Below are 12,928 nucleotides of genomic sequence, written 5' to 3'. Positions count from 1 at the left end.
CTAAACATAAGAACCAGATTTTCGTCGCAGCTATATAATAGACGTGCGTTTCGGCAATACATTTTTTTTTTCATTAGCGATTCTCTTTAGGCAATTTTTCCGCGAGCAATAGCTCTGCAGCAGAGACATCTCTAGTTCTCGTCCACTTTGTGTTCTGAGCCCTTGAAACAACCTGCTGTAGCTGGGGCGGGGCTATTAGTGCAGTTGGTCCGTCGCCCAACATGAACGAACAACATGGCTGCGGTATTCATACTCCAGAACGGCAAACGTTGCAGCTGTGGGCCACGAGACAAGTTAATGATGCAGAAATACCCACAATTGCATGCAAAAAATTTTTCCGGTTCATTCTGCTTTAGCAATGAGGGTACAAATTTTTGATATTTGGAATGGCGCGTAATGCAACGTCCGAGTGCACGATCGGCGGCACCAGGCACACGGGCACTAAGTGTGGAAGGAGCAGCCGGCCGCGTGTGGTCTGCCACAGCGCGGCGCAGCCCCGCCGCCAGCCGCCAAGGATGTCGTTCTTCGAACTACGTTCGCATCAAAGACTAAATTAGAGGCAAAACATACAAGCTGCGCTGGAGATAGCCAGGAAGCCGCTGATTTCGAAGGCAGTCCGGTAGCAAAATGGATGATGCGGCATTTAGTATTTCCCAGGGAGCGGATGGCGGTGATAAAACGCTGTTCGGTTCCCAGCGGTTTCGCTTGTCTGGCAGCTGTCAGTTCGAGATGGCTAGGATACCAGAGAACGAAAGATGGAATATCGAGCGGCTATCCCTGCGAGGATACTCGCAACGTGTGATTTCACAGTTGTCACAAAGGCCACTCAAAACTGTGAACCGGCATACAAGGATCGTCTTTGTCCCCTCTGGTGCTAACCCGCAATGGTGGCGACTTATCGTACCGCGAGTTGGGGGTCACAGCTCTGAATGTTAGAAAAGGAACACGGGGGGTAGAAGGCGACTATCCCGTCTGCCTCTCTGAGCGTAATTACAAAAACAAACCCGCACACTACTTATCTGCGTTCATGAGCCTTAACGCATGCAATGAGTGACGCATGCATTGCCTGCAATGAGTAATGGAATGTGGCGACGCGGCCAAATATATTTACGCCAACCGAATATGTCAACCACGATTATGTCAGCCCCGCCAACGCGCACATGTTCTGGTTTCCCGCGGCACCTAGAAAATGGCTTTGGGGTATATTGTCGTAGGGAGATTTACCCTCTGGAAGTGCGAGAATCAGCCATCGAACCCTTTACGGGTAGTTTCACTTTGACACCTAGAGCAACGCAAAACCTTTCGGTGTAACGCGTTGCACTGCAAATCGAATAAAATGCCCATCAGCGTGAAGAATGCCCGACTATAGTTTTATACTTTATTCGATGTGGAAATGAAGACCCGGGTTTGTGAGTTGATGCGTCGTTTTACTGACTGGGACTGGCAGAGTGGAGCTTCGATAGGTGAGTTCGAGGCTCGGTCCAGATACCTTGACGAAGATTCACCACAGGCGAGACAAGGCGCATACCATCTACAGGGAATCAAGAAGAAAGCGACGCTCATGCGTCGGGTGCTCAGTTTTTCTGTATTTTTTTTTTACCGGACGTGCTGTCAAGGTGATCGTAGGGAGTGTTTCATGTACGGGGTAATTTTCTACTCAAGAAGACTTCAAGCACGTGCTGTATAGTTCATCTTTAGTGAAAAACACGGAGGATACGTATTTGGAACGGGACACTGGAGTTTACAGACGACTGCGCTAACGTCCCAGTGGTCTGACGTCACCTCTGTTTGTTCCGTTTTATAGCGTTGTTTTCTTGATTTTACACATATTATTTTCTACTTTTGCTCTGAGCTTGTTTCGACGCTGACCAGAATTAACTTGTCATCCCCCTCCCCAGTACTCACCGGGATGGAGAGGACCTTATCCAACTTGGACCCGTACTGACGCACTACGCATGTGCGGTATTGCTCGTATGAGGTGCTGAGCTCGCTTGTGCCGTTACCCGTCGTTGAGTGTTCGGACCGTGCTGAAAAGGAAAGTGTTACAATTGGTGAACACCCGCTGTTATGCAGTCGCAAAGTGTTGCAAGACGGAAGGTATTCCTTCCGCAGTTTCGCGGGTATTTTATGATATTCATTGTACACTACATCTGAATAAACTTTAATCCTGTGTTTTCTGTGGGGAGCAGAAGAATTTAGTTAGGTCTCACTTATGCAGACTAGGACAATTAGGTGAAATTAAGCAGAAATCGCACATCGGACCGATAAAAACCGATGTGCGCCGAGGTAGCATTCTTTTTCTGATTTCTAATATGTAAGCAACATTGTGTCCGGTGATAATATATGCAGGTGCTTTTATTTTGACGATCATTACGTGGCCTACATGAGAGGAATAAAATACGGAGCATTTTAACTCTGGCACGCTTTTTATTACTACCTTGAAAATAAGTCTTACAAAAGTAACACGTATATAATGATTAAATTCTACCGCTACACGCCCACTACCTTCCGGATGACACAGGAATTCTTTCTTCGTCAACCGCACACTGGCTTAGTCCGTTGAGAAGGGAGGCTTCACAATTGACACGCACGCCTTTCCAACCCACATGTCCCTGACGTGATCGGCGAGAGCACCAACCGTGAGAGCACACTCCTGCAGCTACGCAGGCATCGGCCTATAGCTCACTGCTACAGTGGACATATCCGCCTTCGGACATCGGGATTCCGGACAGACTGCGGCCGTGGCTACCTTTCTTGATTTCCAGCAACAAGAAGGGAACCATCGATTTCCTGTTAGAGTAGGCCTGGGGCTCACACAGCCACAAGGATAAAGCACCTTCTTAACCACCCGCAATGTTTAAACTTATTGAACGCAAAAATAAACAAAATATCAAAACAAAGCGCCTTCTATTTCATGGAGGCAGTGCTCGCCATAAAGAGGCAGAAAGGAGTAGAATAGGTTGAGCGCTTTCTAAAACCACGCCAAGTGTTGGCTGAAATTTCTTCTGAGAAGTGGAAAAAGGATCTTTTGCGTTATCTGCACTCATTTCTGTTCGCTTAACAAATCCTGCCTGTAACTATATTTTGCAGCCCCAACTTATTTACAGGATGATATTGCGGGGAATTGCAAGTAAAGAAACTAATAAATTAACGGTCTTGCAAAAAAAGAAAGGAAATGAAACCGCGAGGGATAGAAAATGCCGCTTACTAAGAATGCATTTGACCATATTTTTTAAAACTGAAAATTTCGAAAACAGGGTGGGTAATTAGGTGCTGCCGAAGCGCCATGCATGAGTTTTATATTCACTTCAAACTAATGCTATACATAAAGGGCCCCGAAGAGAGTGGCCCGAGACGGAGCGCTCGCGCTAGGCCAGCGGCCATTAAAACCATCTCATTGCCACCAGTCATCTCGTCTCATACTTCGGCTGGCCGTCACGTAACAATATTCCAGTCGACATAAGCAGCCTGTGGTAGATATTTTCATGCTTATAACATGGCCAGATAAATTAGAGTCGTTGCGGAACTACATTTATCAACGAGACTTTTTGTTTGTCTTCATAGAAAATTATTGATGCCTACAATTTATTTTTTTACCAATAAAGCATATTTTGCGAGTTGTCAGTGTCCTTCATTGCGTTGTTTTTGGGTGTTAAAGAGAGCCTATACACAAAAAACTATATTGCCTTATTTTTTGCCTTTCTCAATCTTGTAGAATTACGAACCCAATTTCTCATTTCTTTACCATCACTGCATTCAAAGTTAAAACAGATATTTTGATATTTTATAACTTTATACCGCTCTCGGCACCGGTACTTCTCGCATCAGTTTTCAGTGCACGTTACTTTTAATTCCATTCATGGTAGTAATGCATACCGTAACCCTGCTAGAACAGTGGCCGCAGCTTCTTGATGCTCTGGAGAAGCAGCTTTTTGTGCATCATATCCTTTCAGCCCCTGTGTTCAGTAGACTAAGGAGAACATTGTTCCGAAACCACGGCGGATGTGATGCCAAGAGTAACGATGTTTATATACTATTATTCCTATGGCCGCAGCTTCATTATCGACCTTCTCAGAAAAAGTGGCTTACCGTGTGTCGTTGCTAGGAATCGCATTTGCCGCTCGATATTCTTTTACGAGATAATCAACTGGCGTTACAATATTCACACCTCGCAAATAACTTCTTATTCTAGTGTCTATGCTACACGCATCCGACATTCTCTTTGAGCAAACGCACTGTCATCATGAACTGCTATATATATATTCCCGTTTTCCCGGAATCATTATAAAATGTAAAATTATTGCTTATCGTCCAGAAACACTGAATTCCCCATCGCCATTTGAGCCACATATGCAAAGGTTGGCGCTCTTCAGTGTGCTAATATACTTGATTTGAATTGGTCCACCTGATTGTCGAAACATATTCCATTATGTGCTTGTGAGCGGTGAGACCACTGCCATTCTATTTTCTAAAGTTTTAACAATGTTGTAGTGTGGTGCAGTTATTCTGTTGTTGGTGCCGCCTTGCCTGCTGTATTTGTTTTCTTTCCACTTTTTAGCGTTATTGGAAAAATGTCTGTATACCAATCTGCCGTCCTCTATATTTTCAGAATCGCAGTTTTTATAAATAAACAAAAATAAAACCAAACCCCGTGAAGCCGTATGTATGGATGGAAGAAAAGCACTCCCAGTAGAGCGGGACCCGAACCACTTCTGGTGCAGCTTCGCTTGCCGATTGTTGAGACCATTTTGCCACCACCGGAAGGCCTCGAATTACGTGCTGTAATTGTCACTCAGGACTTGCTACAAGCTAAATTGCCGTTTCCCACTCTTTCAACCGTTCTTTGTGCGCTCTTAAAACTCGGCGCTCGTAGCGCTGTATCGGTTCTATGCTAAGCAGGCGAATGAGTGAAGACATAGACATGACCTCCTATGTTTCCAGTGGAAGTTTTAAGAACCAGCACACGAAGCAGAGGAGGAGGCCAGTGCGGCCGAACTCGCCGCTGTGGGCTAAGAAGAGTGGGCAAGTGCTACGGAGCGTCGAGCAGCGAAGTAAGTGAACGAAGGTGAACGATCTGCCCAGCAGGTAATAGAGAAGGGCGTGATGGCACTGGATCCTAAAGCGTGGAATGATGCCAGGGGAACCAGGCGTGCTTCTCAACTCGAAGAACAGTAGCCGGGGAGGGTGGTACTGCGTCCAGCAGCCAAGAGACCTTGCTAATATATGAGTACAGCAGTTGACATCTATGGTCGTCCACAATCGGCTATGGTTATCATCGAACCAATTCGTACTTACACCTACTGTTGGCGACGGTACACGCTGAAAATTTTCTCCGCCATTTTTTATCACCCTCTTTATAATTTTAACAAATAAAAACCGATTGATTGATTGATTGATTCTGGTCTGTTCATTAAGAGGAGCCAAAGCAGCACACGCCTTTTAAACTCCCACTAAATAGTATTCGTTTATTTACATAAGTGCGAACATTACTAGGAAGCATAGAGCCCGTGAAATAGGCTTCTAACGCATTTGAAGGCCTGCTCTTTAAGTGGCTGCCGCGTCAGTGAGGCCTTTATTACAACATCCAACCGTAAGAGAGACTGAACGCGAAGCCCCAAGGCTTCGCGATCAAACCTTACATTATCGCCAGATGAACGCAACATGTGCCGAGGAGAGGGAATCAGTCGGACCTGGTGCCTCCTTGGTGATGTCCGGACCGTCAACGGAGCCACCTCCTCATATACATATCTTATTGGCATACATATCTTTATTGGATTACATAACTCAATCTGGCTTCGAGAAGTGCCCCTCCCAATCGACTGGAAGACCGCCCTGGTCACCTTCATTCCTAAACGTGGCAAGGCCATCAACACGGACAACCTCCGTCCCATCTCTCTGACTTCCTGTGTGGGCAAACTCATGGAGACGATGGTACGCGACAGGTTGTCCGAGTTCATGGAATCTCAGCACATTTTCGCAAACGCCATGTTCGGTTTCGGCCACACAGATCAGCTCAGGATGCCTTGCTGCTACTCAATCGGGCCGTCCTCGACCCCGTCGAATGCCCCCACAATGACAAGGTCGTACTCGCCCTGGATTTGATGGGAGCATTCGACAACGTTACCCACGAGATCATTCTCACCCAACTCTCTCAAACTAACTGCGGCAGAAACGCCTTCCAATACATTCGGCCATTTTTGACCGACAGACAATCTTACATTCGAATCCAGGATTAGGAACATGGTCTTTTTCATTTAGGAACTTTAGTAGAGTGGAGAGCTGGGCGAGTCGGTACATGATTGAAGAAGAAAACCAGCGCAAAAGACGAAGACACAGGAGCAAGGAACACAGGACACCGCTGGACGATCGACTGTATTTATTTGAGAAACGATCACATTTATACCCTTCAGTTATCAAGCAAGCTTGCGCACACATGACAGATTAACAAGACAAGGTAAATAGCAGCATCACATACAACCGCGTGAGTTCATAAATCTAATTTTTTTATCAAATAGACTAACCGTCGTGTCACTTACACATAGATGTCTTTGATTAACGATAAGGTATGCCTCTAGATTTTCACGTTGGCTCTTAGTACCTTGACCTATCCTTGACCCATTCTCTATCGGGAGTTCCCAGGATTTGACAGCGGCGCTCAAGGGAGGTGATCACGGAGCCAATACAGGTGTGTCCATAGACATCCAGGAGCTGTACTACTCAGTGCCCCATGAACAGATGCTGCAGGCAGTGCGCGACCTAATAGAAGAATCCGGCACGGTTCAGTTCCAGAACTGCTGTGGTTGCTCAGTTGAAGGTTTTTTAGAACTTCTCACGACCTACCTGTCCTCTACAATGATTGATTTTAATGGTGGAGTGTACGTCCAGAAAAAAGGAGTTTGTATTGGGTGTTGTGTGGCGCCAATCTTAACCCACATCTACCTGTCTAAATTTGACTCCTTACTGAAAGAAAAATTAGACATGATCCATATGGCAAAGGTGTTCCGCAATGTTGATGATTTTTTAGTACTTTTGAAAGTTTTACCTAATGACAATCTGCAGGATGTGGTGGCTAGTGTTTTAGATCGCTTTATTTCGTGCTCTAGTTAATTGACGTTTACCCATGAGTTACCGGACGACAATCGTATTAGATTTTTAGACCTTGTTTTAACTTTTAAGTGCAATAACCACCTTTGCTGGACCTATGCCCCACGAACTAAGAAAATCTTACTCCCTTACAGCTCCTGCCACTCCAAACTTACCAAGAGGGCTATTGCAACCTTATGCCTCAGTAACGCGCTCGAGAAAAGCTGCTTCCATACAGTACAAGAAAGCTTTCTGCAACAACAGAAGAGACTAATAGAAGCAGGCTTTCCTACGCATGTTATGAAAGGTGTCTCTGAAAAGCTTCTCAAAAAAATGAAAGCCAAACCTAAATTGACAGAAGGAAGGAAGGACAAAAGCAAGTGTGAAGTGATGCCTTACTTGCACGCACTTTCACACAATATAAAGAAGGTCGCAAGTAGGCACGGTGTTGATGTAATCTTCTCAGCCCCGCGAAAACTGGCCAGTTTGTGCAGAAGGATTGACGAAAGGAAAAGTACAACTTCACAGTGCACGATCAAACACGAATTCAAATATGTCACCTGTGCCACCCAGGTAGTGTACTGCTTACCTTTATCCTGCGGGAATGTGTACATCGAGCAGACAGGCCGCTGTCTTAACACCCGGCTCAGAGAACATGAAAGATTGCTTTCCACAGATGACGGGGCGAATTTGCCAAAACATTGCAGTAAGCACAAATGCATTCCGCTCTTCAAGAAGACTACCATTTTTGGACGCGGTAAAACTAAGAGCCAACGTGAAATTCTAGAGGCATACCATATCGTTAATCAAAGACATCTATGTGTAAGTGACACGACGGTTAGTCTATTAGATAAAGAAATTAGATTTATGAACTCACGCGGTTGTATGTGATGCTGCTATTTACCTTGTCTTGTTAATCTGTCATGTGTGCGCAAGCTTGCTTGATAACTGAAGGGTATAAATGTGATCGTTTCTCAAATAAATACAGTCGATAGTCCAGCGGTGTCCTGTGTTCCTTGTTCCTGTGTCTTCGTCTTTTGCGCTGGTTTCCTTCTTCAATCATTTAGGAACCACGGGTACACTTCGGGGCGCGGTGCTCTCTCCCCTGTTGTTCAATCTGGCTATGATGCAACTGCCGGCCCAGCTGGGTGCTGTCGCCGGTGTGCAGCATGCGCTGTACTCCGATGACATCACCTTGTGGGCCACGCAGGGCTCCCTCGGAGACTTTGAGGCCAACCTGCAGCACGTGGCGACCATAGTGGATCGTTATGCTGCCGCTGCGGCCTCCAATGCTCCCTTCCCAAAAGTCTGAATTTGTGCACATACGCCCCTCACCAAAGTGCACAGCCAAAATTGCATTGCCTCTTGGACAGGTCCAATCTCTGAAAAAGTCGAAGTCCGGGTACTGGGGCTCTTTGTACATCAACACAAACGGTCATAAACGACATTGACCAAACTCCGTAAGCTGGGGGATCAGGTGGGCCGCATGGTCCGCCGGGTTTCTAACAAGCGCGGGGGGTTACGATGCAACGACGCCTTGCGGCTGGCGCATGCATTTGTAACCAGTCGAATTCTATATTCGACTCCGTACCTCCACCTGCGGAAGCAAGATGAGGATGCACTCGAAGTCAACCTCCGCAAAATTATTAAGCGCTCCCTGGACCTCCCCGTGAACACCTCCACCCAGCGTCTCCTGGCACTGGGTATGGTTAACACGTTTCGGGAGCTCCGGGAAGCCCACTTGACCAACCAATATACACGTCTCTCGAAGGCATCGTCCGGTCGCCGCCTCCTTGCCCGTCTACATATCCAACACACCACTCTCATGTAAGAGCGCATACGCATTCCATCCGAGTGGAGATGCGCCCTCCACGTGCGCCCTCTTCCCGCGAACATGACCCGTGAGGACCATAATGGCCTGCGCCTGGCGCGGGCGGAAGCCCTGGCCGGCCACTATGGATCGAAACCCGGCGTATTCTACGTGGACGCTTCCGGCCCCCACCATGGGGGGTGGTACACGGCCGCAGTCGTCCACCAATCAAAAACAGTGAACGGCCTTACTTTTCGAGCCCGTGACATAACACACGCGGAGGAGGTCACCATAGCATTGGCTGCATCTCATCCCACATCCAAAACAAATATTTCCGACTCGCGAGGGGCCTGTCGGAACGTTGAGCAGGGCTGGGTACAGTACCTAGCCTACCGCCTTCTCCAAAGCAGAGTCTACACCGGGGACCACGCTCACCGGACTATTGTGTGGGCTCCTGCTCACATGGGCCTTGAGGGAAATGAGGCAGCTCACGCCGCCGCCCGCGCGCTTTCTCACCGGGCATTCCCATCCCACCCCGACGATCAGGAGCTCGAATTCACACTAACTTACTCTTTCCAAGACATTGTTTTACTCTATCAATCTGGCCACAGCCTTTATCCGGGCCCTGTAAAGGCCTCTCAAAGGCGGAGGAGCGGCTTCTGCTCCGCTTTTACACTAATACTTTGCTGTGCACGGCAGCTCTCAAACATTTTGACCCTTTTTTTTCGGGCAGCTGTCCGCGCTGTGCGGAGAAGTCCTCGTACATCTACCACATGGTGTGGGCCTGCCCCTCCAACCCTGCTATCCCCCCTCATCCCAACCCCACCCGGGAGGACTGGGAGGCGACCCTGCTCGGCTGCTCTGACCTACAGGCTCAAAAGGCCTTGGTTGCGCGTGCCCGGGCAGCGGCTGACGCCACTGGCGTCCCGTACTAGGGACCCCACCTAGTGTTTGTGAGGGCGGGCCCCTTAAAGATCGGTCCAATTATACCTCCCTGTAAATACTTTTTTTTCTAGCCAATAAATGTTTTTCACCCCCACCAACATCCTCGTGCTAAACACGTGTCAGTGGAATAACAGCGCGCTTGCATACTCCAACAGTATTGGATATGCCTCCGCGGGGCACAGATTTTTGATAAATTCTTCATGTCAGTAAAACAGCTGCTGTAAGTTCTCTGAGAGCCGTAGCAGTTCAAGTCCGGTCCTCTGGCTTGTAGGTTAGCATTGTTGCTGTAGTGCTAGTGGTAAAAGTAGCAAACTAAACCGGAGGGCAGTAACAGCGGTAATCACCCTTTGGGTGCTTTCCGGGGAAAGCGGAGGGTTGCAATGACATCAGTCATAATGCCACTGGAGCGCCACCCTGAGTAGTGCGAACACAATGACGTCGCTTGAGACAGCCTTGTGCCTTTTCCTCGTAAATCCTGCCACTGCTGTGACGGACTTGCTAAGCAAGTGTTTATACTTAATTTTTTTAATAAGTTTTTGGTCCAATACCTCGAACACATCTCCTGCCACTTATCCGATCACGATGCTTCTTTCATGGCTACAAAGAATTCGGAGAGAAGCGCTACTTGAAGGCAAAATATGTCTGAAAAGTACAAAGTTCTATAAGTTTAGACATACACGTATGCGTGTCGCTCTCAAACCTTTTTAATTATTTTCAATTATTTTTATTTTAGGGATTTAACGTGCCAAAGCGACTCCTATGAGAGACGCCGTGGTGAAGGTCTCCGGAAATTTAGACCACCTCGGGCTCTTTAATGTGCACTAGCATCGTACAGTACACGGGCATCTAGAATTTTCCCTCCATCGAAATTCGACCGCCATGGCCCTCATCGAACCCGCGTCTTCCGGGTCAGCATCTGAGCGCCGGAACCACTGAGCCACCGCGTCTCACAATATTTACTTCTAAATTTCACTAAATGTAAATGCCTCCGCAACTGACCCTAAATGTCGCGTTGAACATGCGAAGCAGTTCAATGAGTTATTTATATTTATTTGCTCATTCAATCAGATATTCACAGCGCCGCCGCGGTGGCTGAGTGGTTATGGTTCTCGGCTGCTGGTCCGAAAGACGCGGGTTCGATCCTGGCCGCGGTGGTCGAATTTGAATGGACGCGAAATTCTAGAGGCCCGTGTGCTGTGCGATGTCAGTGCATGTTAAGAAACCCTAGGTGGTCGAAATATTCGGAGCCCTCCACTACGGCGTCTCTCATAGCCTCATTTGCTTTGGGACGTTAAACCCCCCATAAACCTTAGATATTCACAGCGCCCTTACAGGCATTATTGCAGGCGGGGGGCAGAGGTGGGGAGAGGAGTTTCACACCAACAAAAAGATGAAATAGACACACATGTGCACCTAGAATATCTGCACCCTTCTTTCATGGAATAGCACTCTATCTGGGACAAAACGTGACACAAGTGCCAGCCACTCGACAGTAATTTATATTGCTAAAAGTATGAAAGTGTCATTTATTTCCGTCTGAGTTTTTATAAGAAAGGACAGACTAGTTACTGGGCGGTATGTTTAAGCATAGCTCGTCTTCCATGCACAATAAATTCTATTCGCGCTCGCCTAGCACGTCTGAGTCGCCAGCCGCGCCTATATGAGCAAGCAAATTTCAATAATAATAATAATAATAATATTAATTGGTTTTTGTGGAAAGGAAATGCCGCAGTATCTGTCTCGTATACCGGCGGACACCTGAACCGCGCCGTAGGGGAAGGGATAAAGGAGGGAGTGAAAGAAGAAAGGAAGAAATAGGTGCCGTAGTCGAGGGCTCCGGAATAATTTCGACCACCTGGGGATCTTTAACGTGCACTGACATCGCACAGCACACGGGCGCCTTAGCGTTTTTCCTCCATAAAAACGCAGCCGCCACGGTCGGGTTCGAACACGGGAACTCCGGATCAGTAGTCGAGCTCCCTAACCACTGAGCCACCGAGACGGGTGCAAATTTCAAAATTCGTGTTTTATCTAGTCATGTCCACGCGTCGGTGAAACGGGTCATCAGCGCTTCATCTTGATCAACTAGATAGAACAAACGTACTGTCGAAATGTGCGTGGGTAACAGCCTCGATGGGTGCAGTGCGCGTGCAATTCAGCCAGACCATGAACTGTATTCCTTATAGCTTGTGGAAAATATCACGAGCACAATACAGAAGTCGAGCTTCGCCTAATGAATACTACCTTTTTACTGCAGATAAACGTAATTTCATACGCTGGATCCCCCCTTGTTAATTGTTACCTAGGCACTCAAGCTTCACCACGGCTGCCGGATGGCTGCCTTCCAGTAATGCTCAGTAATAATGCTGTAATGCTTGAGTATCATTATTACTGCGATATTGGTACTTATTCGGACAAGAACGCGTACCAAGGGTTTTAATTCAAATATGCGAGTGTACTGGCGGACGAAGAAATCATAAATTTTTCTCAGAACTCGGAAAGCAAGAAGATTCGTTTTCGAAGCTCACCCTTTTTTTTTTGCTTTCGTTTTCAGCGCTTTTTCAATACTCACCGATCTCTGCGAGAAGCGAAGCTACAGAGTAGTGGACCTTCCAACCGATGAAAGCTGCATAAATAAACCTGAAAGAGAGAAACATGTTCCAATGTATTTGTAGCCACATTATGATTGCTCGTGCTCCCAAATAGCTCTCAATTTATCATAGACAAAGACATAAGAGAATTAATTGACAAATGAACTGAAAGGACATCGCTGAAATGCCTCAGACATCAGCATTTCTTAATCAGTCCTCTTAGTACCTCATATTAACTCCTTTGTAGTTAATATATAGTCATATTAACTCCTAAATAGGCATTCTAACTCCATATTAACTATTATAGAAAGCTGACTCATAACAGCCCAAGCTCAAATTTTAATTCCAATCACCCCGTTAAGCACAAGGCATCTATCGTCCTTTCTCAGCTTATCAGAGCAAAGTCCGTCTGCTCCTCCGAAAGAGAGAGATAATAGGAGGCAGCCACTGAGTTCGCCGCTGTGCAGGAGAATGCCTACACACGTGGCTTTCTTCACTG

General features: G+C 47.0%; 1 long non-coding RNA gene across 1 annotated transcript in view; it reads right to left on the bottom strand.

Moving 5' to 3' along the window:
• LOC144119436 (uncharacterized) overlaps positions 1-12,472 on the bottom strand; it is a 621,994-nt gene extending 609,522 nt beyond the window's left edge. Inside the window, exons 1-2 of the long non-coding RNA XR_013312367.1 lie at positions 12,411-12,472; positions 1,906-2,027 (exon numbers count right to left, since the gene is read on the bottom strand). This is a non-coding gene — a long non-coding RNA (uncharacterized LOC144119436). The remainder of the gene's footprint in view (positions 1-1,905; positions 2,028-12,410) is intronic.
• Between the last annotated feature and the right edge of the window lie 456 nt (positions 12,473-12,928).

Source organism: Amblyomma americanum, chromosome 2 (genome assembly GCF_052857255.1).
Source record: "Amblyomma americanum isolate KBUSLIRL-KWMA chromosome 2, ASM5285725v1, whole genome shotgun sequence".
Taxonomy (NCBI): Eukaryota; Metazoa; Arthropoda; class Arachnida; order Ixodida; family Ixodidae; genus Amblyomma; species Amblyomma americanum.
The sequence above is the reverse complement of the archived record's forward strand: the minus strand, read 5'-3'. Positions and strand labels throughout refer to the sequence as shown.